The 25,285-nt window shown below is 46.5% G+C and overlaps 1 protein-coding gene and 1 long non-coding RNA gene across 10 annotated transcripts in view; one reads left to right on the top strand and one right to left on the bottom strand.

The window, feature by feature from the left end:
* Nav1 (neuron navigator 1) overlaps window positions 1-8,968 on the bottom strand; it is a 257,270-nt gene extending 248,302 nt beyond the window's left edge. For 7 of the 9 annotated variants that reach the window (XM_087906482.1, XM_087906487.1, XM_087906489.1 and 4 more), the window contains exon 1: window positions 8,739-8,968. The gene's annotated coding sequence lies outside the window, so the exon portion shown is untranslated. The remainder of the gene's footprint in view (window positions 1-8,738) is intronic. The other 2 variants (XM_087906485.1, XM_087906486.1) reach the window with 1 other exon arrangement.
* LOC146894977 (uncharacterized) lies at window positions 7,678-17,203 on the top strand. The gene is made up of 2 exons (XR_015737927.1): window positions 7,678-7,965; window positions 15,788-17,203. It is a non-coding gene; the product is annotated as an uncharacterized LOC146894977 (long non-coding RNA).
* The last annotated feature ends 8,082 nt before the right edge of the window (window positions 17,204-25,285 follow it).

The following is a 25,285-nucleotide window of genomic DNA, read 5'->3' as shown; positions in this document are numbered from 1 at the left end:
GGTCATCGCCTTGGATCACATATTAGCAAGAACAGTGAAGTCCTGAGGAAGGGCAATGAGAGGGACAGTGGAGGCTCAAGAAAGGCCGGCTCAGGATGACTGACATGCAGCTCAGCTCCGCCCAGCCTAGGCCTGGACCCAGAGTGTATGAGTCTCAACACTCACCCAAAGACACCTTCAGGGCCCACACGGGTAACTCTCTCTCACCCAGTCCCAGGATAGAAACCCAGAGCCAAGGAGCTATGCAGATACAGAAGCTATGCACATAGAAAATGCTACGTGTTCCAGATTACAAAAGTAAACTGTAAAATTGGCATTAATTAAGATCTCATTAAACATTTGTAAAATGTCACATATGTCAACTGCATCCATATTTAAATTTAGTTTTCACAAAAAGTATATTTTAAAACAGCCTTAAGCAAAAAATTTCTCACTTCCCAATAATTTTTTCTTATGTTCAGGGTTACTAACAAAACAGAACATATTCCACACTTTAAACAACTAATAAATGAAATGGTGGTATTTAGATATTTTTGAAAGAATAAATACTTCAAGTATTTTACATTAAAACCATCACATTAGGTGGGTTGTGGGGTGTTGAGAGTGTCCTGCTGGGTATGCTATGTTTGGGCACTTTCTAAATATTTGCCCAGGGGCACCCAGAGCTGCAGAGTGCCCCCTCTGGCCCAGCTCAGTATTGCAGGGAAGTGTCTCAAGTCCAGGCCTTGGACTTTTCTGAGCTTTGAAATCAGAGATGCATCCACAGCATGCTGTTGTCCCAACTATGATGGGAGATTCCCATCAGGACATGCTTTTCAACAGCAAGCAATACTTCCCCGCCTTCTCCTAACCCTGTCCTACTACCTATGATGCTTTCTGCCATTAGCTCTTTGACTGGTTACTTCCTGATAAACAAATCATTCCAGTCCATGTTGTGCCACTGTTAGACAATGTCTATCACTCCCAGTCAAAGAGAATGATGGCGTTTACACCAAAGCCCACCCAGTGTGACCAAGCATCCCATCAGACCTGGGGGAGAGGCTAGGGATGTCAGCTGGCCTTTCATACATCCACGGTCATTGCCTGGCACGCAGCATGAATGGTGACAACGGCTCATACTCTTTAGGCAACCTAGGTGACTCTGCACTGTGATTCCCTTAGCAGTAAGATGGAATGAACAGTAGCAACTATCTCGCTTAGTGATTGTAAAGACTGAATTGAGTGCTATAAATTAAAACATTTCAGGGCTGGAGGGACGGCTCAGCCGTTAAAGATTAGGCTCATCACCAAAAATAAATTAAGACATTTCTCAGCTCACCATAATTATAGTCTCAGCTACTCAAGTGACTTAAGTGGGAGGATCACATGAGTTCATGAGTTCAAGGCCACCCTAGGCTATATTGCAGAAAACTATAAATAAATAAATGAATAAATAAATAAATAAACGGGTGCTCTTCATCCAGGATATCACGATCCCCCGGCACTCCTTCCAGGAGATAAAACTTTAATTCAGACCTCAACACAGCAGCCAGGGAGAAGAGTCTAGGAATTTGTGCGTGCCCCATATATTGACTAGTTCTGTGATAGCCAGTTTTACTGGGTGTGATTCAGTGGGTATGAAAGAGAATGTTCTTAGGAAACACGGCTAAGCATTAGGGGTTGAGTGTCATGATGTCAAAAATTATTTTCAAATGACTCCGTATATAAATTTACTGTTGACATTTTGTTACATTGCTGTCTACGTGTGTGTGTGTGTGTGTGTGTGTGTGTGTGTGTGTGTGTGTGTGTGTAGTCTGCCCCCCCAAATATAGTCTCTAAGAGGATCCTCATTCTTCCTCATATAAAAGCAAGAGGGTTCAGGAAGCAAACATCAGAACAGCGATTGGATGTTCAGTGCACTTCCTGCTCTCCTGGTTGGGCAGCTTTCTAAAGATATGGAAGAGCACATCAATTGTTTCCTAGTCCCCTTCGCTGGCACCCCAAGGACAGGAGTGAAAGTCATGGCTAACCTCTTAAAGCTCACGGTGCCCAGGAGGTGGCCAATGGACAGCCCATGAGAGCACCCAGGTCTCCCACACAATCAAGCCTCTCTAAAGTTTTGGGGAAGGAAAGCCAGGTGATTTCAGAGAACCACCCAAGAAGACACGAGAGGCAGTTGCCCAGCTATGGTCCTGCCTGGGCCTCCTCCATGTGTGTCTCATCAGCTGTCTCGCCTTTGTTCAAGGCAAGCAAGAAGAGAACAGTTGGTGCCTTGGCACTACCAGGAGCCCTGTTACTCCTTTCCAGTCAACTTAATTATCTGCACCAATGAGCTGGGGAAACAGGCACGGGGAATAAAGTCTAGCAATAATTTATTGAAGACCCGGTCTGTGCTATGCTTGAAGTCGACTCCCCCAAATGAGAAAACATCAAAATAAAATGAGCCAAAGATACGGTAAGACTTTTGTCACTTTATGCCCTCTTTTATCCCTTCTTAGACAGCCCAATTCTCAGGTTTTCGGTCTCTGTGGGGGAGGGGTAAGTCCTGCTTTGCCCTGGGTGAAGAGCCCTCAGGTCACCTGCACAGAAACTCATAAATGAATTGCTGCTTTTCTGTACACAAGCAGACCTGAACTCTGTAGCTTAGAGGAGGAAGAGTCTGGCATGTATTGAACACACACCTTTAGCATCCCTGGAACTGGGTCAGGTCTTTCATGGACTCCATTCATGCAATCACTAGCTATTTTCCACACACTTGCCATTTTGAGAGCATCTCTGTATCACCATGCAGAGATCCATATGAAGGGTAGGGGTGGAGGGTGAGATCAGGAGAGCTGAAAAAGTCCTATGAGTTAGCTATTTTCATTCCGCTCTTTATGGAGAAGAAATGGAAGTTTCTAAGAGGTTCTGTGGCCTGCCTAAGATGATGAAATTAATGGTACCATGTGGAGGCTGTAATTTCAGTTAATATTTGCTGGATATTCATATATGCCAGGCTTTGCACATCAAGTCAAGATATGAACTGAGACTCTCAGGCTGGCTCAGGTATTTCCTAGCACATCATATGTCTTCTCTAAACATCCCTGCTAAGACATCAGGTGATGATGTGAAGGGCTGGGGAGACCAAGGAGGCAGGGAGGGGGCAGGGGTACAAATAGCTGTTTTCACATAAAGAAAGGTGGCATTCGCAGGCAATTACACTCATCTTGCGTGGCTTAATTTGACTATCCCACACCCAATCTGGGGACGCATATTGACAATACTCACTAACATTTTGGTGTTTTCCACCCAGGGGTGTAGGCTATAACCATAACAGATTAATACAAGGAGGAACTCTGAAAGCAGAACTGTCAAAATAGAAAATCAGTTGATTACAGCGGTGTTGTTAGGCGTCCCCTAGTAACAGAAATGTCGCTGGAGGAGCCCTAGGAGGGAGATTTTACGTGGGGTGAGGCTAACGTAATTAACATTGTTTTCAGCTTTGAAAGTTTTTATTCTATGGAAGTTACCATTTACTCTGCTTTGTACATAGGTTTTAAAATTAGTAAAGGGGCGTGAAGTGCGTCAGTACTGTCGGCCCGATGGAAGGGGACCGCGTCACTGGGAGCTGTGACCAAAGGTTCCAGCCACTACGTCGGCTCAGCCAGTTGTAGAGCTGACCCTTACACAGCATGGAAATTAACAGGGGAGATTTTTTTTTTTAAATGACAGGTACTGAAGCCATATTCCAAACTAATTGAAACTAAGTCTCTGGGGATGGGTCCAGAAGTCAGTAATGTTTAAAAGGTCACTGGTTGGAGAGAAAAGAAAAGTAAGATGGAGAATTATAGCCAGAGGAAGGGAGGTCACACTGGACTCTGGGATGGCCACACATTATCAACGCGTGTCTAATCCAAAGCAGTCGTGTCCGGACACGAGGGACATTTTGGAAGACTGAAAGATGAGAACCGAGGATACCTTAACCCTGTAATACTTAGAGTGCTTGCTTCCCTGGTCATTAAGTAGTGCTGACAAGCCGGGCGGTGGTGGCACACGCTTTCAATCCTAGCACTCGGGAGGCAGAGGTAGGCAGATCTCTGTGAGTTCAAGGCCTGCCTGGTCTATAGAGAAAATTTCAGGACAGCCAGGGCTACACTGGCTCAAACAAACAAACAAAACAAACAAACAAAAAGTGTCACAATTTGGTTGCCAGAAGATGGGAGGAAGGGGAAAGAAGGTTTTATTTATTATTTGGTTTTATTTATTTATTTGCTTGTGGAATTTTTGAGACAAGGGCTTGCTATACAGTCCTGACAGGACTCAAACTCCATTTTCTTCTGCATCAGCCTTCTAAGAACTGTGGTTAAAGCCTGTGCCGCCATGTAGAGCTTATTGGGAGTTAATCTTCAGTAGGTAGCTTTTAGTTTAGGAGGATTAAAAAGCTTTAGAGATAGCTAGTGGTGGTAATTACAAAACAATACGAATCATCTAATTCTACTAAACTGTACACTGACCAGTGGTTAAGAAGGTTGGGTATGGTGGCACACACTTGTAGTCTCCAGAACTTAGAAGGTTGAGGCAGGAGGATTCTTGAACTACACAGTTTGTATTACACAGCAATACTCTGTCTTTTAAAAAGGTTGTTAAGCCATGTCTAGTCCCAGCATTCTGGAGGCAGAGGCAGGCGGATCTTTGTGAGTTTGAGGCCAGCCTTGTCTACATAGAGAGTTCCAGGATAGCCAGGATTATATAGAGAGACCCTGTCTCAAAGGAGAAAAAAAGTTATTAAATGGGTTAATTTTATGTTATGACTATTTTGCCAAAATCAAAAAGATTTTTAATGTTTCAAGCACAGTGATAAAGGAAAACATAAATGGTACCCATTCCATCCAACTCGGGGTGCAGTCTTATGCCACTGGCTTAATGACAGAAGATTACAGATTACTGAAAAAGAAACCTTCCAGAGTGATTTATCCCAGGAATTCAAGGGTGGCTCAGTGAAGAAGAATAATGAAGTACACCACACTAACAAAGTGAAGGAAGAAAACAAGTCATGTGGTTCTTTCAAATTATGCGGAAAAGAACATTTGATATAATCCAACATCCTTTCACAATAAAAACTTAGAAACTATAAGCAGCAGCGAATTCTTGCCAGATGATAAAGTGAAAATACGGTAAGGTCACCGCTCACATCATCTCTGATGGCAAAAGACACAAAGACTTTTCCCCAAGATGGAGAACATGAGAAGGGCACCTACTCCCACTACGACTACGCGGCATTGTATTGAAAGGTACAGCCCAACAAATTGGGCTAGGGAGAAAAAAAAAAAAAAAACCTACCTAAATCACAATGGAAAATGTAAAACCAAACTATCTCACAGGGCATGTGGTCCTAAATACAGAAAATCCCAAGTTCATACACAAAAACAATCCCAGGCAAATTCAGCGTGAATAAGATCAGCACACAATTAACCAGTAATGAACAATCCAAACAGGGAATAAGAAACAAATCCCTCAAGGAAAGCTTTCAGAACATCAGAGGACTGGACATCAGAATAGTCTCGTCGTCCTTTGAAGTGGAAACATCTTGTTATTAACAGTCCTTGGTGAGGCACATGCATCAGTGCTTCTAATTGTTCATGCATATTAGCTCGTCTCATATTAAAATTAAGTAGAGCAAATAGATTTGATGAGGGTAGTGGGGACTTCACAGGACATGCAATAGAAGCTGAAACAGATCGATGGGCCCCGAGTGGTCGGGGCCACAGTCATCGTGTCTCACGAGTCACAGGAAACTGGGAAGCAAAATCCTGACCCCTTGGAGGAAACTAAGCCTGAGTCAGCCTCCCTAGGAGGTTAGGTTCAAGGGACTGTTCAAGGAGGAGAGTGTTTCCATTAAAAAGTTGGTAACGTTTTGTGTGTGTGTGTGTGTGTGTGTGTGTGTGTGTGCGTGTCCCTTTTCTTAATCAAAAAAGGAACTAAAAAAATAAAAAGGGGGAACTAAAAATATTTTTAATTATTTGTGTGTGTGTGTGTGTGTGTGTGTGTGTGTGTCTGTGAGACAGACTAAGGGCCAGCAAGATGAAGTGTTTGCCAAGCATTGCCACATTTCTTAGATCTCAGTGTCCCACAGAATAAGAGCTGCTGTTCAGTTCCATCCCAGAGAGAGCCCTTCTTCCCCTTCACTGTGTTTCTGCTCCTCTCTCCTGCAAATAGCTCAGGACTGGGCTGAGATCTGTGGATGGAATCTACAGACAGGAGGTGATTTTACTAATGAGAGGGAGCTCTGGACGGCTGCTCTAGACAGCTCTGTGTGGCCAGACCCCGCGGGCCTTCCTTCAGGAGGCCTGAATTCTGGTCTGAAGGGAGCTGAGCAGGGGCTGGGCTGAGAGACACAGAGATTCTTTTAACTTTAAATGTCAGCCTATTATAAATCCTGTAAAGAATTCAAAAGTGCTTTAAAAGAAGGGGGAATGACATCAATTAAAAAAGGAAGGATGAAAGATGAACAAATTTGGAAAGATGCACTGGACACTTTGATACTTTCTGGAACTCTTTCCCACTGGGCCAAAGCTGAGTTGAAGGCTGGGTTGTTGCTGAGCTGGGTGCACTTGCTCAGCATGCTTGAGTCCTGGCAGTGAGGAAACTGTTCATACGAAGCTGGGGTAGGAGACAGATTAGACAAAGGAAAGGCAAATGACATTCTTGCTTTCGATTTCCTCAGGCCAAGGCTCACCAGGGACACCAGATTCCAAAACCCAGACTATTATGTACAATGGTTTTGGGAGGAGGGCAAATCAAACAACCCTTAAAGAACAGATAGCCTGCCATTTGAGTGGGATGGAAGACGGACTCTGGGTAACATTAAGATTTTTTTTCCTCCAATTTTATTAAGTTGGCAAATATTTATTCGTGTTGTAAGTGGTCAGATTGTGTGACACAGGGGAGGAAGGCCTATGTGAAGATTTGTCACGTGCCTAAAATCCAAAGCAAAATCCAAGACTAGCCTTCAGGGATGTAGACAAACCCGCTAGAGGAACTCAGATTAGCAATGCCCCCTCACCTGGCAACCTCAGGTAAAGGCCCCTGGTGGCCTGAAAAAATGTGTTTATTTCTCCAACAGTCTCTGTCTTCCAGTATCAACTTTATAAGCATTTGTACCACAGCAAGGCAGGTGAAGAAGTGTTTGTTCTCCCATTCCAAGTCCATATTCAGTTAGACAGAAACTACAAGATGACTTAGAACTTCACCCAGAAACCTGCACCAGTGTAAAGCCCACTTCAGAAGAGATCCATATTGCTACCATTCCCTTCACAGGTAAAATAATAACAATAACAACAACAACAACAATAATAATAAATTTTAAAATGCACCAACCAAAAACTCAAAGCAGTGTGAAAACAATCCACCAGCCAGATGGAGGAACACGTGTCTTTGGCCTGAAGGGAGCCAAGATCACTGGAGTGTCTGGAGTGACCGTCTGTGTTGCAGTCCTCCCGCCTCTTCACAAGTGAATTATTAGGGGTACCTTAAGTCCAGGGAATCAGAGCTAGCTCACAGTGCAAAAGTCTGTGTAAGTCCACAGCCTTTGCTGGGTGAACTGGCCACAGGCTTCTCAGCATTGAATTTGAACCAGCCAATGGTATCCCAATGGCTGAAACAGGAAGCCAGATAAACAGCGTGTTATCAAGGGGGGGGGGGGGGGGGAATCCAGCACTTCCCTTAAGCCGGCGCCAGCTGCGCTCTCTGACCGTCCTAACAAAGTCCCATTGACTCACCAGCTGATTTTCCTGTGTTCAGCTCTGAGGGACAAGGAACCCTCTTTGCTGGATGGACATTACTCTAGCGCACTACCGGAGCCACTCACTACTCGGGTCCGCCCCAGTTCCTTCCTTCCCTTTATGCCATCTGCAGATTTGGCCGGCTCTCTGTCCTATGGCCAGTTTGGGTAGACTCTGAAGATTAAAAGGAACCACAAATATCCATGCACCGCACCCGCACCCTCAGGTGAGCGGCTCTCTCACATTTTCCCAGCTTCCCTCTCTCTTCTTCCTCCTCTCTCCCCCGGGATGCTCTCAAGGCTCCCAGACGTCCTGGGCAGGCGCCAGAAGAAACAGCCTTGAAGAGGGCGCTTCTCAGTGCACATCCCAGTGCAGGGGGATGGTAGAGGTGGCGGGGCAGTGCAATTTTCTGGAACAGGCCAGTCGGGTCACCTGCCCTAATTGTGTCTTTAGCTTCTCCTGGGATGTTCGAAACGTTAACTAGATGTTTGGGGTAGCAGGGTGTCGTCTGACTATGTGTGTCGGTCTCTCTCTCTCTCTCTCTCTCTCTCTCTCTCTCTCTCTCTCTCTGTGTGTGTGTGTGTGTGTGTGTGTGTGTGTATGAGTGTGTGTGTGTGTGTGTATGAGTGTGTGTGTGTGTGTGTGTGAGAGAGAGAGAGAGAGAGAGAGAGATAGCACAGCGTTTAATGCCTTTGATTGCAGGAATTCAGCAATTCAGCGCACTTTAAATGACAGGTATTTCTTAGGAAGGGAAACTGAAGCTCAATGGGTTGGGGTTAGTTCATCGCATTGTCAACCCCAGAACAGACGCAAAGTCTAACAGGGGCGTCTAGGCACTCCCGCGAAGCCGCTAGTATCACGGTTGTTATTCGGTGCTTCTGCGCCAACCCGCATCCTCCCTCGGGCACCAGACTCTCCTCCCTCGGGCTGACTCCAGCCCGGCTAAGAGCAGAGTTCAGCCCCTTCACCGCTCTAGCCCGGTGCGAGTCAGTCACTCACCGGAGCGCCTCTGGTCCGAGGTTCTGAGTCCGCGCCGCCGCCGCCGCTCAGAGTCGCGCATCGCCCGAGCAGTGCAGTACTGGACGCCCTCTCCTTGCGTTCAGAAAGTTTCCCGGAGCTTCCCGGGGCCCACGGGCGAGGCTCAGTCGGCACTGCGCACTCCGGCCTCCAGCCTCTCACTAGGGTGGCCGCGGGCTCCCGCTCCACGACGAGAAGGAGGCGGCATCCTGAACAAAGTGCCGTCCCCCGGGCCGGGCGGCCGGGGGGCGGAGCCTAGTGACCCGCTGCCCTAGGCACACGCCGGCTGCCTCGGCGGAGGGCCGAGGTGGGAGTGCCCGCGGCTGGGGGTGGGTGGGAGGGGAGGCCCGGAGGCCCGACTGCGGATCGCCCACGCTTTCCTCCCCTGCACTGTGCCAGCTTAACCCGCAGAGGGGCGGAGGCATGGGTCCCTTCCAGACTTTGTCATTGGAAAGCTATTCCCGTAACCCTTTCCTGCGTTAGCCTTCCCGCCCCGCCTTCCCAGCCGGCCGCAGAAAGGCGGCTGCTGCGTGGCGGGGGCTACGCCGGGAGTTGTCAGGACAGGAAGCCTTAGCACAATTGAGCCTTTCCTTTACTCAAGGACCTGCCACCACCACTTCCAGGAGAGATCCTCCTGCCCAAGTCTTCTAGTTCTTTCAGAGAAGGGTGCAGATGGATCGGTGAGAGTCCATTTCCTTCCACTCTGGACCCCTTCAAGGGTCATTATATCTGAGCTGGAACCCTTGGATGAGAGGTGAGGAGATGCCCAGAAGTATCCAGCAAATAGTAGGCATTCAGATAACCGACTTTCTTCACCTTTCTGACCCTAATACAGCCCACCCTTCTTCCAGAGAAGTGGAAGGGGGAGGAGGAAGAGGGAAGGGGAAATGATCTTACCCACAACCGTAGGCAACTGTCTGCAGTGCTGGCTTCCAGACTCTGCACAAGCACAGACAGAAATCAGGTGGACCATGCTCTTCTCTGGCCCGGAGCTGTGTGTGAGAGGGAACACCTGCCACCAGGAACTCTGCTTGTGAGGAACTTAATCTTCTCCCAGCTCCAGCCAAATCAGTCAGGAAGAACAATTTATTTTCAAGGTGCTGGTACTGGAGGTTGGGAGGTGGAGAGAAAGCAAGATGCCGACTAACTAGGAGGTCTTGGAACAGTGAGGATTAAAGCTCCAGAATCCTGCCTGAGCCCCCACCCCACTCTGTATCTTGGGATACAGAGAAGTAGACAGAGGCCTTCCCAGACGGTCAGGGAAATGAATTTAATAGAATTTTTGTCCATTAAAGGAGTTCACTGTCCTTTGGAGGGATGAGGGGCTGCAGAATAACACTGAGGATGAGTTTCTTGCTCTGTGTGTATTGGCTAAAGGTGTGGGCTTTTAATACACGCATTTAGAGTCTGTTACTGGGTCTTTAACAAGTTCTTTCACCGCTGGCTACCTCAGTGTCTTCTTTTGTAAAGAGACAATAGTAGTACCTGTCTTGTAATGTTGCCGACAGCATTACAAAGGAGGTAGTAGCACAGGTAACACATTTGTGCTTGGTGATAGTGCGCCTTCAGTAAACAGAGTTTTAAGAGACTTAAACTAACCCTTGACACTCAGCAACTGGAATCCCTTCTTACTTCTCAGCGTACCCCAAGTCTGCATAGTAGTGCCTTGTCCTAAGAAGCACCATCACTGGCCTGGGTGGCACATACCTGTAATCCAGCACTCAGGAGGCAAAGGCAAAGGGATCCTGAGTTTGAAGCCAATGTGAGTTACATAGAGAGACTCTGTTCTTTCTTGGTGCTCACTGAGTAGGGTTGCCTAGGTTTCTTGGCCCTGAAGTCCCAAGGACCAAGACTGTGATAGGCATGCGAATGGGCATCAGAGATGGAACTGCCCACTGACATCAAACTGAATACGGAGCCCCTGCAGCCACACCAGTAATGGCACCATGTCACTCTTATGGAAAGAGTGGAAAGGAAGGCCAACACTATATGTCTGTGAGAATTTAGTCTTGTATTCAGATCAATGTTTCTCTCCTGTGGTCTGTCATATAAGCCCCCTCTCACTCTGCCCCAAGTGCCCCAGTTGCACATCTCCAACAGTGACCTTGAGTTGCAGGTCAACACAGGAGCCTGTGCACAGCCTTGTGGAAGGGGAGTAAGGGGCCCAGTCCTATTGGGGTGACAGGCAGTATCTGAAGGCTACCAAGAAGGAGCACAGGTCGTAGCAGCAGAAACGAGCAGCCAGGAGCCGATATGGACAGAGAGTCCTGTTTGGAGACGAAGCAAGGTCCCACCCATAAGTGGCCTCCGCTAAATGCCTACCTTCTGAGTGGTTTTCGTCTGAATACAGTGATGATTCAGTTGCTCTCAATCAAACAATTGGATTTTCCTTAAATATGAAAATCAATGAGAGGTAAAGACACTGGCTGCAGACCGGGTGGGATGGCAGGAGCCAGGAGGATGCCAGGAGCAGATTAGCTGGTGAGTGGTAGGAGGGGACCCTAGGCATGATCACAGTCCCCACCCCCCATGAGAAGGTGGCTTCAGGACCTGCTGACCCCCACTAAGGCAGGTCCCTGCTCTGTCTGCTGCTGAGCATCATTCTGCTCCAGGGCAAGTGGTTAACAAGAGGATTAATGTCAATGTGACAGATAGTTTTGTTTTTTTTTTTTTTAAATCAGCCCAAGAAGCTTGTGGTCAACCCATTGAGCCACAGACCTGGCCTGAGATGAGAGCATTGGAAGCCCCAGAAAGCATAGCAAATTTTATTTACTTATTTTTATTTTCTTTCTTTCTTTTTTTTTTCTGCCACATCCTGATTGCTTTGTGTGGGGGTGTGGTGGGGGTGGGTGATGTTTTCTTGTTACCTTGAGCTCTGTAGACCAAGGTTCATTTGTCCCACCACTGGGGTCACCTTGGGGCTTTGGGGATCTGAATAGGATGGTAGCCCCTGTATTCCCTGTGATCTGTAATGGGTCTTGACTCTCTTTGCTTTTTTCAGGGACTGAGAGCAGTTCGCCAGGAACTTGGCAGGGGTAGAAAGTCAGTGCACGGCTTCATTTTCTTCAGCATGTAACAAACATTATTCACGCTCCTGAGGTGGAGTCCAGGGACCTTCTGACTTCCTCCTCGGAAGCCAGTGGAAAAACACTGGGCCTGACTGCAGAGGACCTGATTCCATCCTCGCCTGGCTGGTGCCGCTTACTGAAGTACATCACATCAGTTTGCTCATCAGTTAAATGGGGGGGTATCATCACCCAGGGGACATCAATACACACCACCAAGGCTGTGGTATCAGTGAGATCACAGAAGGGGTTTTGACTTAGACAGGGCCAAGCAAACATAAGTCGAAGTGCAGTGACCACCCAGTAAGCCCCAGATCACACCCAGTCCCCATGATCCCTCCCCCCACCTCACTGGTGGGCTCAGTGCTGCAAAGTTTATTTTTGAGAGATGGAAGCCTGTCCACACATAACCCTGTCCTCTCTGGGGGCTCCCTATGCAGCTGGAAGGCTTTACCCCTGCCCTGTCCTTTGCCGTGCAGACCTCATGGCACTGGCCCTGGGTCCCGCTTTCAGTGTTGATTGCTAGAATGAATGAGGGACCAAGAGGCAACAGTCTGTGGGGAAAGCTGGCATAGCCGTGAAGGGTTTATGAGAGCCAGCGAGTCACTGCCTTATCGGGAAGATGAGCTTCTCCCTCACTGTTACCAGGAAGTAAGATGTGAGGAGAGCCAGTGTTTTTCCAAAGATGGCCTTTGAAGAGGAGTGTTTCTTTAAGGGCCAGGAAAGTAGGAGTGAGTGGGGCTGGTGGAGTGAAGTGGGGGCCCCTTTAAGAAGCATAGCTCTGACAGGCTTTGCAATCCTGGAGACAGTGACAGTCCATGCTTACTTACATTTACTTGCTGGGTGCCTATGGATTTTTATTTATTTTTTTGGTTTTTCAAGACAGGGTTTTACTGTGTAGCCCAGGCTGTCCTGGAACTCACTCTGTAGACCAGGCAGGACTCAAACTCAGAGATTTGCCTGTTTCTACCTCCTGAGTGCTAGAATTAAAGGCATGCGCCACCACCATCCTGAGCCTATAGCTATTTATTTATTTATTTATTTATTTATTATACAATATTCTGTCTGCATGTATGCCTAAAGGTCAGAAGAGGGCGCCAAACCTCATTACAGATGGTTATGAGCCACCATGTGGTTGCTGGGAATTGAACTCAGGACCTTTGGAAGAGCAGGCAGTGCTCTTAACCACTGAGCCATCTCTCCAGCCCCAGCCTATAGCTATTTCAAACACCCAACCTACACCAACCCATATATCATAGCAAGCCTACATAATAAACATCAGGCTTTTCTTTTTGCCTTTTATCAAGTCTTAAAGTTTCATGTTTTTAAAAATGTGTTTGTGTGTGCATGATTAATGCATGTGTGTGCTCAGTGTGTAGAGATATATGTGCAAGAAAACAACCCTGGGTGTCATTCTCAGGAATTCTTCTGAGATAGGGTCTTTCGTTGGGGTGGAGTTTACCAATTAGGACAGATTGTCTGGCCAGAGAGCCTCAGGGAGCCACCTGCCTCCACCTCCGGAGTGCTGGGATTACAAAACCATGCCCCTCATATTGGTTCACGGGATTAAACTGGGTTCTCTTCATTGATGGAGTCACCCCCCCACACACACACACACTCCTACGCAGGTCCTAAAGTTTGTGTGTGTGTGTGTGTTTTGTTTTTTTTTTTTTTTTTTTTTTTTTTAGACAGGATCAGGAGCTGAAGAGATGGCTCAGCAGTTAAGAGAACAGCTGCTTTTCCAGAGGGCCCAGATTCGATTCCCAGCACTCACCTGGAAGCTCACGGCCCCGCACTTACACTGCATCTCACAACAGACTGTAACTCAGTTCCAGGCAATCTGACACCCTCTTCTGGCCTCTGCCTGCACCAAGTACGGATGCAGAGTGCAGACATATACACAGATAAAACACCCATGTAACATTGAAAAAATAAATAGAATAAAGGACAGGGTATCTCTATATGGCCTAAGCTGGCTTTAAACTTCTTGGCTCAAGTGGTCCTCCTGACTCAGCCCACTGAGAGTAGTAAGAACTATGAACACATGCCACCCAGGGTGGCCACAGTATCCTTTAAAAAAACATTTCATTATGTATTTATTTATTGTGCATGATCTTACCCATGGGTGTACACTCGTGTACAACATATGCAGAAGCCAGAGGACAACTTGTGGGAACTGAATCCCTCTATCATATGGATCCTGGGGGTTGAATGCAGGCCATTAAGTTTGTAGGCAAATTCCTTTATAGGCAAACTATCTTGCAGGACCCACAGATATCGTTTTTATTTCTATTTTGTAAGTGAGGAGATTGAGGTTAAGTATCTTGTGTGTGTGGGTCTCACAGTTATGACGTTCTAGGGTGAGGATCTGATCCCATGCCATCTGGCTCGTACAGTCCAGAGGATTGTGCATACACAGAGGAACACACTGTGGCAGCATGAGTAGTGAGGGTCCTGCCATACACTAGCTTCCTGCCTTACACTAGCTTCCTGCCATATCCTAGCGCATACCTTTATGGATTGACAGTTTACTGGGGTATAATTTACTGTAAAACTTGACCAGGGCTGGAGAGATGGCTCAGAGGTTAAGAGCACTGGCAGCTCTTCCAAAGGTCCTGAGTTCAATTCCCAGCAACCACATGGTGGCTCATAACCATCTGTAATGAGATCTGGCGCCCTCCTCTGGCGTGTGGACATACATGAAAGCAGAATGTTGTATACATAATAAACAAACAAACAAACAAACAAACAAATCTTTAAAAAATAGTATTAAAAAAAAACTTGACCAATGTAAGTGTAAAGCTGACTTGTAGCAAATCCGCAGAGTTGCATGATCATCACACATTTAACCTTTAGAACATTTCCCAAGATTTCTCACAGGGCACATGTTTTGGGCTGAGCATCGGTTTCCTCATCTGTAAGGGTAATGACACTGCCAGCCTCCCAGGACTGTGAGGAGCATGATATGGGACACTGAGTGGTGTGGCTGGTGTTTAAGGGGCATCAGTCTTGTCGTCACGACAGTCTCTTAGTCACTGGAATACAGTCTTTTGGACTGGAAGCGCCCTAGAGACTGCTAAATCCCACCCCAGTCCTTTGACAGAAAGAAACTGAGGTGCCAAGATGTTTGACAACTCTCCAAGGGAGGACACACAACGTCGGTGGCAGGGCTGGAACTGGAATCCAAGTTTCTTGGTTGTTGGTTTGATGCATTCTTTTCTCTGGAGACATTTTCTCCCTGTGACATAGGGATGTCATTGTTCAGCTCCACTACCATCTTTGTGGGTATCCTCCAGAGCAATGCTGACGGGCAGTCCTGGCCCCTGGGAGTTTGCTTAGCAGTCTGGCCTGGGAGCAGAGAATGCAGCTGGAACGGGCTGTGTGCAGAGTCTGGGGACAATAGCTAATGTGGAGGCTGAGACAAGAATGCCCATTGTCAGAACAGGGCATGCTTTGACTCAAAGAATGGAGGACTCTGCCCGTCCAAGTCAGCAAGTCTCTGTAGAGCTCACAGGCAGAGCCAGCTTTGTGGACTGTGAACACGCATAATGGTGTAGTGCCCCATGCTTCCCATGCTTGCAAGGGCCCCTCCTTGGCTTAATGCCTATAATTCTGAAGTTCTTGATAATTTTAAGCAAAGAATCTAAAAATTTTGTTTTAAATTTAAATAACCATTTCTATATTTTAAAATTTTAAATTGTATAATCATTTTTGTCCGTGGACTCTTTGTTTTCCTCCCCAGACAGGGTTTCTCTATGTAGCCTTGGCTGTCCTGGGAACTCACTCCATAGAGCAAATCGGCCTTGAACTCACAGAGATCAGCTTGCCTCTGCCTCCTGAGTGCCAGGATTAAAGGCGTGCGCCACCACCAGGCTGACCATGGACTCTTAAGGCTCCATCAAGGAATCATGTCTCTATGGGAATTCATTCACATGTACACTCTGCATGTGTTCTATATGGTTGCAGGGTATTAATTCTGAACATTGAAAAGACTTCAGGCTGGGCATTCTGTTGTGCACCTGTAGCCCCACCTGCATAATGAGAAGACTTCAGACTGGGCATTCTGTTGTGCACCTGTAGCCCCACCTGCATAATGAGAAGACTTCAGGCTGGGCATTCTGTTGTGCACCTGTAGCCCCACCTGCATACTGAGAAGACTGAGGACTGGACGTTCTGTTGTGCACCTGTAGCCCCACCTGCATAATGAGAAGACTTCAGACTGGGCGTTCTGTTGTGCACCTGTAGCCCCACCTGCATACTGAGAAGACTGAGGACTGGACATTCTGTTGTGCACCTGTAGCCCCACCTGCATACTGAGAAGACTGAGGACTGGACGTTCTGTTGTGCACCTGTAGCCCCACCCACCTGCTTTAGAGTCTAAAGTATGGTGGATCACTTGGGTTCTGGAGTTTGGAGCCAGCCTGGGCAACAGCCAGACTCAATCTTGCAAAAGAAGGGAAGGGGAGCAGTGAAGGAAGAAGAGGAGGGAGAGGAGGGAGAGAACGAGTCGGTGAGGCTGATGAAGCTGGGCGTGGTGGTATATACCTGTTATCCCAGCGCTTGGGAGGCTAAGGTAGAAATATTGCCACAAATTTAGAGCCAACCTGGGCTACATAGCAAGTAGCAGACTACCTAGAGAAACATAGCCAAATCCCATCTCAAATAAATAAGCAAGCAAAGTTGTAACACAACTTGCGTACTATGAACCAACTATGTCAAAGATGGCTCACAAAACTATATCTCTGTGCATATATATATATATGGTTTTGTTTTGAGACAGGGTCTCATTATGTAACTCTGGATTGCCTAGAACTCACTCTATAGACCAGGCTGGCCTTGAACTCACAGAGACCCTCCTGCCTCTGTCTCACACGTGATAGGATTAAAGACTTGTGTCATTACACCTAGCTTTATATAGTTTTTAAAGTCTGCAAAGACACTCCACTCTAATGTCAGGTGTTACTTCCAGCAGCGTCAACAAGGGAGTCCACTTGTTTGATTGAATTTTTTTTTTGCTTATATTTACTTTTTAAATTTAATTAAAAAAAATCTTTCAGTGTTTTGAAACAAGGTGTCATGAAACCCAGGCAGGCCTCAGATCCAATATGTAGCCTTGCATTTCTTTCTATTCCATTGTATTTATTGTATATGAGTACTCGCATGCGGGCACACTGGCATGTAAGTGCATCCGCCACGGTAGGAGTCAGTTCTCCCCTTCCACCACGTGGGTCTCAGAGACTAAATTCAATTAATCAGGCTTAGCTACAGTTACCTTTATCCACTGAGTCCTCTCACCAGCCTGGGTTGTTTGCTTTGTACAGGAAGAATGTATTCATGCATTGCTTACATAATTATAAGTAAAAGTATAATCTCCTCCTGCAATGTTCTGTAAACATTTTCTTCTATTGACAAATAGTCTTGAAACACTAAAAGAGGTGTTTTTGAGAGAATGTGTTAGTTACTTTTCTTGTTACAAAGAATACGCAACAGAAGCAACATAAGGGATCAGGGTTACTGGGGTTCACAGTTCAGAACGTACAGCTTCCCCCAGTGGTGAAAGCAGGTCTGGGGGAGCTTGTCGCTATTACGCGGAGTGACAAACAGGAAGCAGGGAGCGCCAAAGGAAGAGGGTGGGCTCTCGCTCTTATGTCTCCCCTCTGCTTCACAGTGACCCATCTCCTGTGCGTTGCCTCCGGTTCCAAAGGTTCCACACCCTCCCAAAACAGTATCCCGGGCTGGGGACCTGGTGTTCAAATCCGAGCCTGTCAGGGACTGTGGGGGTTTGGATGAGAATGGCCCCTTGGGCTTTAATGCTTAGTCACTAGGGAGTGGCGCGGTTTGAAAGGATTTAAAGGAGGTGTGGTCTTATTGGAGTAGGAGTGGCCTTGTTGAAGGAAGTATGTCTCTGGGGGTGGGCTTTAAGGTTTCAAAAGCCCACACCAGGCCTACTTTGTCTGTCTGTCTGTCTGTCTCTGCCTATGGCTCAGGGTGTAGCTCTCGGCTACCGCTCCAGTGCCTGTCTGCATGCCGCCATGCTTGCTACCATGACGGTCACGGACTAAACCTCCGAAACTGTAAACCAGCCCCAAGCAAATGCTTTCTTTCATAAGTGTTGCTTTGGTTGTGGTGTCTCTTCACAGCACAGAAGAGTGAAGACCGGGGCATTTCACATTCAAACCACGGCAGAGGAGAAAGAACGGATCACGGGTGCTAGAGTTCTCGACAGAGGCAAAGGAAACAGCCGTGCCGGGACTGGGGGGCAGGTGTGGTGTTGGGGGAAGAGAATTGAGTGTGGGGACAGGGAGCAGGCTGGCATGGCAGGCGTGGCCATTTTCTCCTCAGGGATTTAAAAGCTGTCGCGCCCACTTTGGAACAGAGAGAAAAGGGCGCGAACTGTTAGATCAAACGAAGAGGACCTTTCACAGTGACTCTGGCGACCGTAAACAAAAACAAGATGGGACTAGACAGGACAGCCCCACAAGAAAGAAATATTGGAGTTTGAGTTTGCCAGCCCAGTGGATGACGCAAGCTTTGAAGTTAAGGCTGCAGTAACATCTAACCTTCCTCCCATCCTAAGGATCCAGTGTAAACGGGTGTTAAGAAGAAAAGACCCTGACAAAGCCCCTGCCACAGGCTTCCGAGGAGGAATTAATGAGGGGATGTTGGTGAAGTCAGACTAGGAATCCCCAAGAACCCCAAATGTCAAGTGGTCATTTCACTGTCTAGAGAGTCATTCTTTTGTCTGCGTGAGTGGGAGGGGTTTGTGTGGGTATGTGGGTGTGTGCTCGTGTGGTGGAGGTGCATGGCCACATGTGTGCATGTGCACATACATGGAAGCCAGAGGTCAACCTTGACCGCTGTTCCTCGGGAGCCATCCACCTTGTTTTTTGGGACATGGTCTTTCCTTGGGACTTATGACTCACTGTAAGGCGAGGCTGGCCGGCCAGTGAGTTCTTGGGATCTTCTCGTTGCTGCCTTCCCAGCACTGGTGTTAGAAGATCAGGCCACCTGTGTGTGATGTGCACTGCCACACATGTGGAGGGCAGAGGACAGAACTGAGTCTGTCCTTCCACTGTGGGGTTCGGGGCATTGAATTCGGGTTGTCAGGCTTGGTGGCTAGTGCCTCTCCTGCGTGAGCCGTATCACCACCCTGCACCTGGGTTTTTATGTGGGTGCCAGGGACTGGGTCCCTGCCCTTGTTTCTGTAGCTCACGCTTTACCCATTAGTCAAATCTCCAGATCTAAAGAATGGTTCTTCTAAACCCTCCACACCCCTGCCTTCCTGGAAGATCCTGGATTCTGAGCTCCACCCTGAAAGGTCTGGTCTCCACTGGCCAGGAAGAGAAACTGGCTGCAACCCAAGGCCTGGGGAGCTAAGGAAGAGAAGATCCCTTCCCCTATTCCTATGCTAGAGGCCACTGAGGCCGAAAAGGTGCTGAGGTTGCCACTGTGGGATTTCCAGGGTAAAAATGCTCTGTTTATGCTGATCTGGGTTTCCCCTGATCATGCCCTTTCAGGCACTCTCCCTAAATCTGCGGGGTGCATTGGTGGCTGATGGGCCAAGTTGTGGCTGCAGCCTTCTTGTTAGTACAGATGTGCTTCGCAGCAGCTGTAGCTGAAAGCCACACCTGTTGTCTAGATCAGCTGCTGTAACTCTACTCCTAGGAAAGCAGACAAGCGGGAAGGCCTCTTCCAAGTACCCCTTGTCAGAGGCATGTGGAGAAGCAGGCGTGTGTCTGTCACAGCAGCAGGGGAGCCTGCCTGAAAGGTCGTGGGGCCCTGGGAATCTCAGCCACTAACTGGAATCTCCCAATTCAGCCTTGTCCCAACTGTACCGTGCCATAGCCTCTTCCTCACCCCTCCCCCAACACATCGGAGCGGGGGGGGGGGGGAGCTGAGAAGTAAAGAAGATGGCGGGGAAGTCATGCTGTTTCCAAGGAGCCAGATGTTTCCAGGTCTCTGATTTCCCTGGGGACATTCGTATTTAGCAAGGTGGCCTGAGCTAAGAGGAGGAGGCGCTGAGTAGCAAACTACAAAATGGACAGTGGAAGTGAAAAAAGACGCGGGGGATACGGAATGAATCGAAAAGCCGAGCAGAGCTCGCTTTTTCTGGGCACCAGTCATGAAGACACTGGCTATGGAGACCCGGAACTACCACGGGAGAATTTCATTGAGCAGCCGTGCGGGTCGTGCTGGGGCGCGGCGTCCGTGAGACCGGCGCACCATCCATTCCCAGAGCCTGGACAGTGTGAGTCCCTCGCAAACATCCTGGTACCAGGTAAAATCCAGAAATCCCAGGTCTGTGCGGAAATCTCAGCAAGAGAAATCCAAGTCACACACTCTCTGACACCTATACCCACATAGTAAGCCACACATTAAAAAACCTGGCGGTGAAAAGCAGGTGGTGAGCTGGCATTGTTGATGTCTGCGGTGTACGCTCATATCCACATCAGCGCTCTTAATGACCACATGCCACTCCACGTTCAGGGGAGGAATCACGGCCGGCAAATCAGAGTGGTGCCAAGGCTTCAGCAAGACAGCGCCCTCTAATCCCCCAACAGCCCTGGCAGCGACAGGAGGGATGGCGCATGTGGCAGGCGGCGCCCAGCCAGATGTAGGACACTGCTGACCCCTGCTGGCGAGTGCGCTTCTGCAGCAGCTACAGAGAACTCCGGGAAGAATGCGGGACTGGAAAAACCTCGCAATCTGTCTGGGAGGGGTAGGAAGAAACACCCCAGCTCAGAATCACCCCAGCTCAGAATCACCTCAGCTCAGAATCACCCCAACTGGAGCTCCTTTGAGAAGACAAAGCGGAAATTAGAACAAAACCCAGATTGGATTTCTGAGGGGAGTGCGACAGACTAGCAGCGTGTGCCCTCCAGCTTCTGTGGCCTGGAAAACCCTGCTGCCAGTCCTCTTGAAACTAAATTGAGAAACCATTAGCAACATCCATTGCCAATCCATTGCCAAATTCAACCATTAGGAAGACAAAAATAAAAGGGGGTGAGGGAGCGAGGGAGGAAAGGAAAGACAACATTCTCAAGTAGTTCGCAGTTTTCAGTCAGGACCATTATCTCGCTACCTAGTCTTTCTAGAGTAGCTTCCTGGTTTCATCACAGAGGCTGTTTCAGCTTGATTTCCTCTGCACTGGTGGTCCCCTTCGACCGAAGACTCCCTTTAAACCATTTATAATAACCATTATTTTTTTTTTTTCCAGGAGAAACATTGCTATCATGGTCTCTGGGTGCCTCTAAGAAGCCTGGCATCTAGAGTATCCGCATTTGGACTGAATCTTTTTTAAAATTCATTTTATACACAGGAAGAGAAAAGTCCAAGCATTCGAGAATCTCCACTGGAGTAGGACGGTAGGAGCCCAGGGCTCCGCTAATTCCAACAGAAGCATCACAGAGGCCCCAAACAGAAGCAAAAGTCGCCCGTTGCCAAATCTCTTCCTCTACCCTGAACCGGTTTATCAGAACCTGTCACCGCTACTGCGTCTTAGGCCCCATCAAGGGTGTGTACGCAGAGTCCTCCAGGCTGCCACCGTGTGGCCTGCCCTGGGCACAGCACTGACTTCTCTCTCACAACAGAGAGAGAATATTCCACTTCTCTCCCTCTTTCTCATCCTTAACTTCCTCCTCGTTCTATTCGTCAGTATTTTTTTGTGAGCTGGGAATAGAATGGAACCCAAAGACACAATCTACCATCAAACTCCCTTAATAGCCTCCAGTTTTCATTTTATTTGACGTAGCATTTGACAATTGGTATGCACTTACATTTACTTCTATAAAATCACTGTGAAATATTTTAGACATATAAAAGGTATAGAAAATAAGGTGACAAGAAAGTGTTATGGTAGTATTCTTCGGAGAAACAGAAATGATAAAAGATGTTCATGTGTGTTGATACACAGGCGGGCAGACACAGAAGGAGGAATAGGCGCTGATGCTAGAAGCTAAAAGGTCTCAGTTCTATAAAACGGGCTAGCAAGCTGGAGACCAGGGAAAGTCCACGGTGTGGTTCAAAAGCCAGCAGACTCAAGATCGGGGAAGAGGCAAGGTTTCGGCTCAGATGCAAAGGCTAGAGAAACTAGTGTTCCAGTTAGAAGGCCAGGCAGGCAAGGGAGTTCTCCCTGACTGGGGAGAAAGTTCCGTTAGAGAAGGCAGCTTGCTTTGTCTAGTCTTCTAATTTAAATGTTAATCTCACCCCAAAATACCATCACAGAAACCTCTAGAATAATGTTTGACCAATTATTTGGACACGCCATGGCCCAGACAAAGTTGGCACATTATAAATTTTGCCATTATGACTGTATTGTGGCGTTTAGGAAATAAAACATGGCAGACATGGTTTATGCTCCTCCTCCATTGCCTTTCTTTCTCGGCCCACAGAGTAAATGTCATTTTGAATTTGCTGTTAATTGTTGCATAATTTTATCCCACTGTACATTTTAACTGGTAAATTCTGCAGTTTTCCCTCCTGGCTCAACATTATACTGTAAGGTTGATGCATTGATGCATGTAAATTTAGTTTATTAATTTCCACTGCTTTTAATATTCCATTGTTCTATAATTCATCAATGTTGTCATATTCAACTTTTTATTTTAAATGGTTGCTATGGAAATTTTATTTTTTTTCTAGAGATCGATCTTGAGTTTGAACCTGGGACCTTGCACATGTTCAGCAAGCCCTTTCCCGATGTTCTACATCCCCGGTCCTTGGGAATCCTTACATACTTCTTGTAGTGCACATTTATATTCCTTACTAGTCTATCCAAGGGTGAAATTAATAGTCGTGGAGTCGGACACTTTTTACTTGGTCACATCTTTGCAAACACTTGGCGTTGTCTCCAGTCTCCTTTTCTATATCCAGGTTGTCACGGGACTACATGCATCAGGTTTTTAATGTAAATTTCACTCTATTAGCAGAGTGGATAATTGATCATAGGTTCATTCTTCAATAGCATTGCCTCCTATTCTCGGCTCTTACCCTTTCCCCATTTCTACCATGGACCCTTTTCTCTTTAATTTGAAGAATTAAATGCTGTGACTAGTTATCTTTTTTGAAGTAAATACTTTCTGCTCATTTTTTTTCCTCCCAAACTAGTGGCTTCTCTCTCTTACCGCCATGATGGTTTTCATTGGGGTATAATATATATAATTCACTTGCTTAAGTATATAATTTAATGATTTTTAGAAATCAATTTAAAGAGTTGTGTAACCATTGCCACAGTCCCGTTTTAGAACATTTCCAACACCACAAAGCAATTCCTCCCACCCACTTGCAACCTATTCCAGTTCCCACCCATAGCCACAGACAACCGCTAATTCGCTTTCTGTCTCACATTCTGCTTTACCAGACATTTCACATAAATGAAATCATATAATATGAGGTCTTTTGCATCTGTCTCATTCAGTTTGAATAATGTTTTTTAAGGTTTGTTCGGACCGAAGTCATACCAGTTATCTTCCTTTACTGCACCGCAGTGCTCCCTCTTATGAAGACAGCACGTGTCCTTCATTCGCCAGTCAATGAGTATCTGGCTTATACTTTATCTCACAAGGAACAGATCTCAGCCAGATGTGCCAGCACGAGCTTGTAATCCCAACACACAGGAGGTATATGCGGAGGACCTCTGTAAGTTTGAAGTCAGCCTGGGCTACATAGCAAGACCCTGTCTTAGAAAGGAAGAAAGAAAGAAAGAAAGAGAGAGAGAGAGAGAGAGAGAGAGAGAGAGAGAGAGAGAGAGAAGGAAGGAGGGAGGGAGGAAGGGAGGGGAGAAAGAAAGAGAGAGAAAGAAAGAAGTATGTGTGTGTGAGAGAGAGAGAGAGAGAGAAAGAGGGATGGAGTGATGGGTGGAAGGCTACAAATAATCACATTAGATATAAGTGGTATAAACATTTCATTTAAAAATAATTCTTTTATTATCACCAAAAGTTTATTCAACCTTCATCAGGATAAATACAAAAAAAAAAAAATCACATAGCATACCCAGTACAATTGCTAGAACCAAAGACAAAGAAAAGTCTTACAAAGAACCATCAGAAAAATATAAAAGCATATTACACACAGGAGCTAGGAGGTAAATAAATATTGGCTCTTGCTTGCTTGCTTGCTTGCTCCCTTAGAAGCAGGGTCTCACTATGTAGTCCAGGCTGGTCTCTTGCCTCAGCCTCCTAAGAGATAGGCTTAGAGGCCTATGTCCCATTCCCAGTATTGCCACAAAGACTTCCTCTTAATTAGTGTTAGCACGATCTGTCCTTTTCAGTCTTTTTTTTTCCAAGTTTTTAGATGCAAAGTTTATTTATTTTAGGTAGCAGCAAATAATTTAGTGTTGCTTGAAATAAAACTCCAGCCAGGCCCACACCTGTAATCCTACTACCCAGGGAGCCAAAGCAGAGGATTCCAAGTTGAAGACAGCCTTCAAAATAAAATAAGATAAAATAAAAAATAAAATAAAGCAATCTGTCTTCAAAATGAAAAGTTTAGGGCTAAAGGTGTGCGCCACCACCTGACTGTTTCTTGTTTTTTTTTTTAATCTTAGTGATTGCTTTACAGTTTACATGTTGGTTTGCCCACATCATATTTCAAGAGATGTATCATTTCCTGCATAGTTTAAGAGTGTTACAAGCCAGGCATAGTGGCACACACCTTTTGAGGCCAGCCTGGTCTACAAGCTGAGTGAGTTCCAGGACAGTCAGAGCTCTTATACAGAGAAATTCTGTCCTGAAAAACAAAACAAAACAAAAAAAAAAAGGAAAAAGAAAAAGAAAAAAATGGTATTACAACTGTACATGTCTTTCTTCTTCTTGGCCATTTTGTGGCTATTGACATGCATTTACTTTTACAAAAAGTCATAAACCCTGAAATACATTATTATAATTTTTATTTAAGCAATGATCTTTTTTAAAGTTATAAATAACTTTTTAACACTTGTATCTTTCTTCATCTATAGAGTTAACATTTCTGATGTTCTTAATTTCTTTTTAAGTTTGTATTCTCTCTCTCTCTCTCTTTCTCTCTCTCTTTCTCTCTCTCTTAGTCAGAGGACAACTTTCAGGAGACTCCTACTGACGGTTCTGGGACTTGAATTCAGGTTGTCAGGTTCGTGTTGCAAGTGTTCTTACCTTTGGAAGATACTTTTCTGGAGCCAGGTGTGATAGCAGACACCTGTAACCTTAGCACATAAGACACTCATAGAGATCTGCATCCCGAGTGCTGGGATTAAAGGCGTGCGCCACCACCACCCTTTTATGGAAATTCTTTTTAATTTATTTATTTTGGGGTGAGTGGATGGGTGCACATCCCATGGCATATGCATGGAGGTCAGAAGACACCTGTAAGGGTGGGTTCTCCCCTTCCACCATGTAGGCCTCAATGAATAAACACGGGTCATCAGGCTTGGTAGCAGGTGCTTTTAATCACTGAGCCATCTTGCTGGACCTAGACCCAGAATTTTGTTTT

Source organism: Myodes glareolus, chromosome 5 (genome assembly GCF_982192425.1).
Source record: "Myodes glareolus chromosome 5, mMyoGla1.1, whole genome shotgun sequence".
Taxonomy (NCBI): Eukaryota; Metazoa; Chordata; class Mammalia; order Rodentia; family Cricetidae; genus Myodes; species Myodes glareolus.
The sequence above is the reverse complement of the archived record's forward strand: the minus strand, read 5'-3'. Positions and strand labels throughout refer to the sequence as shown.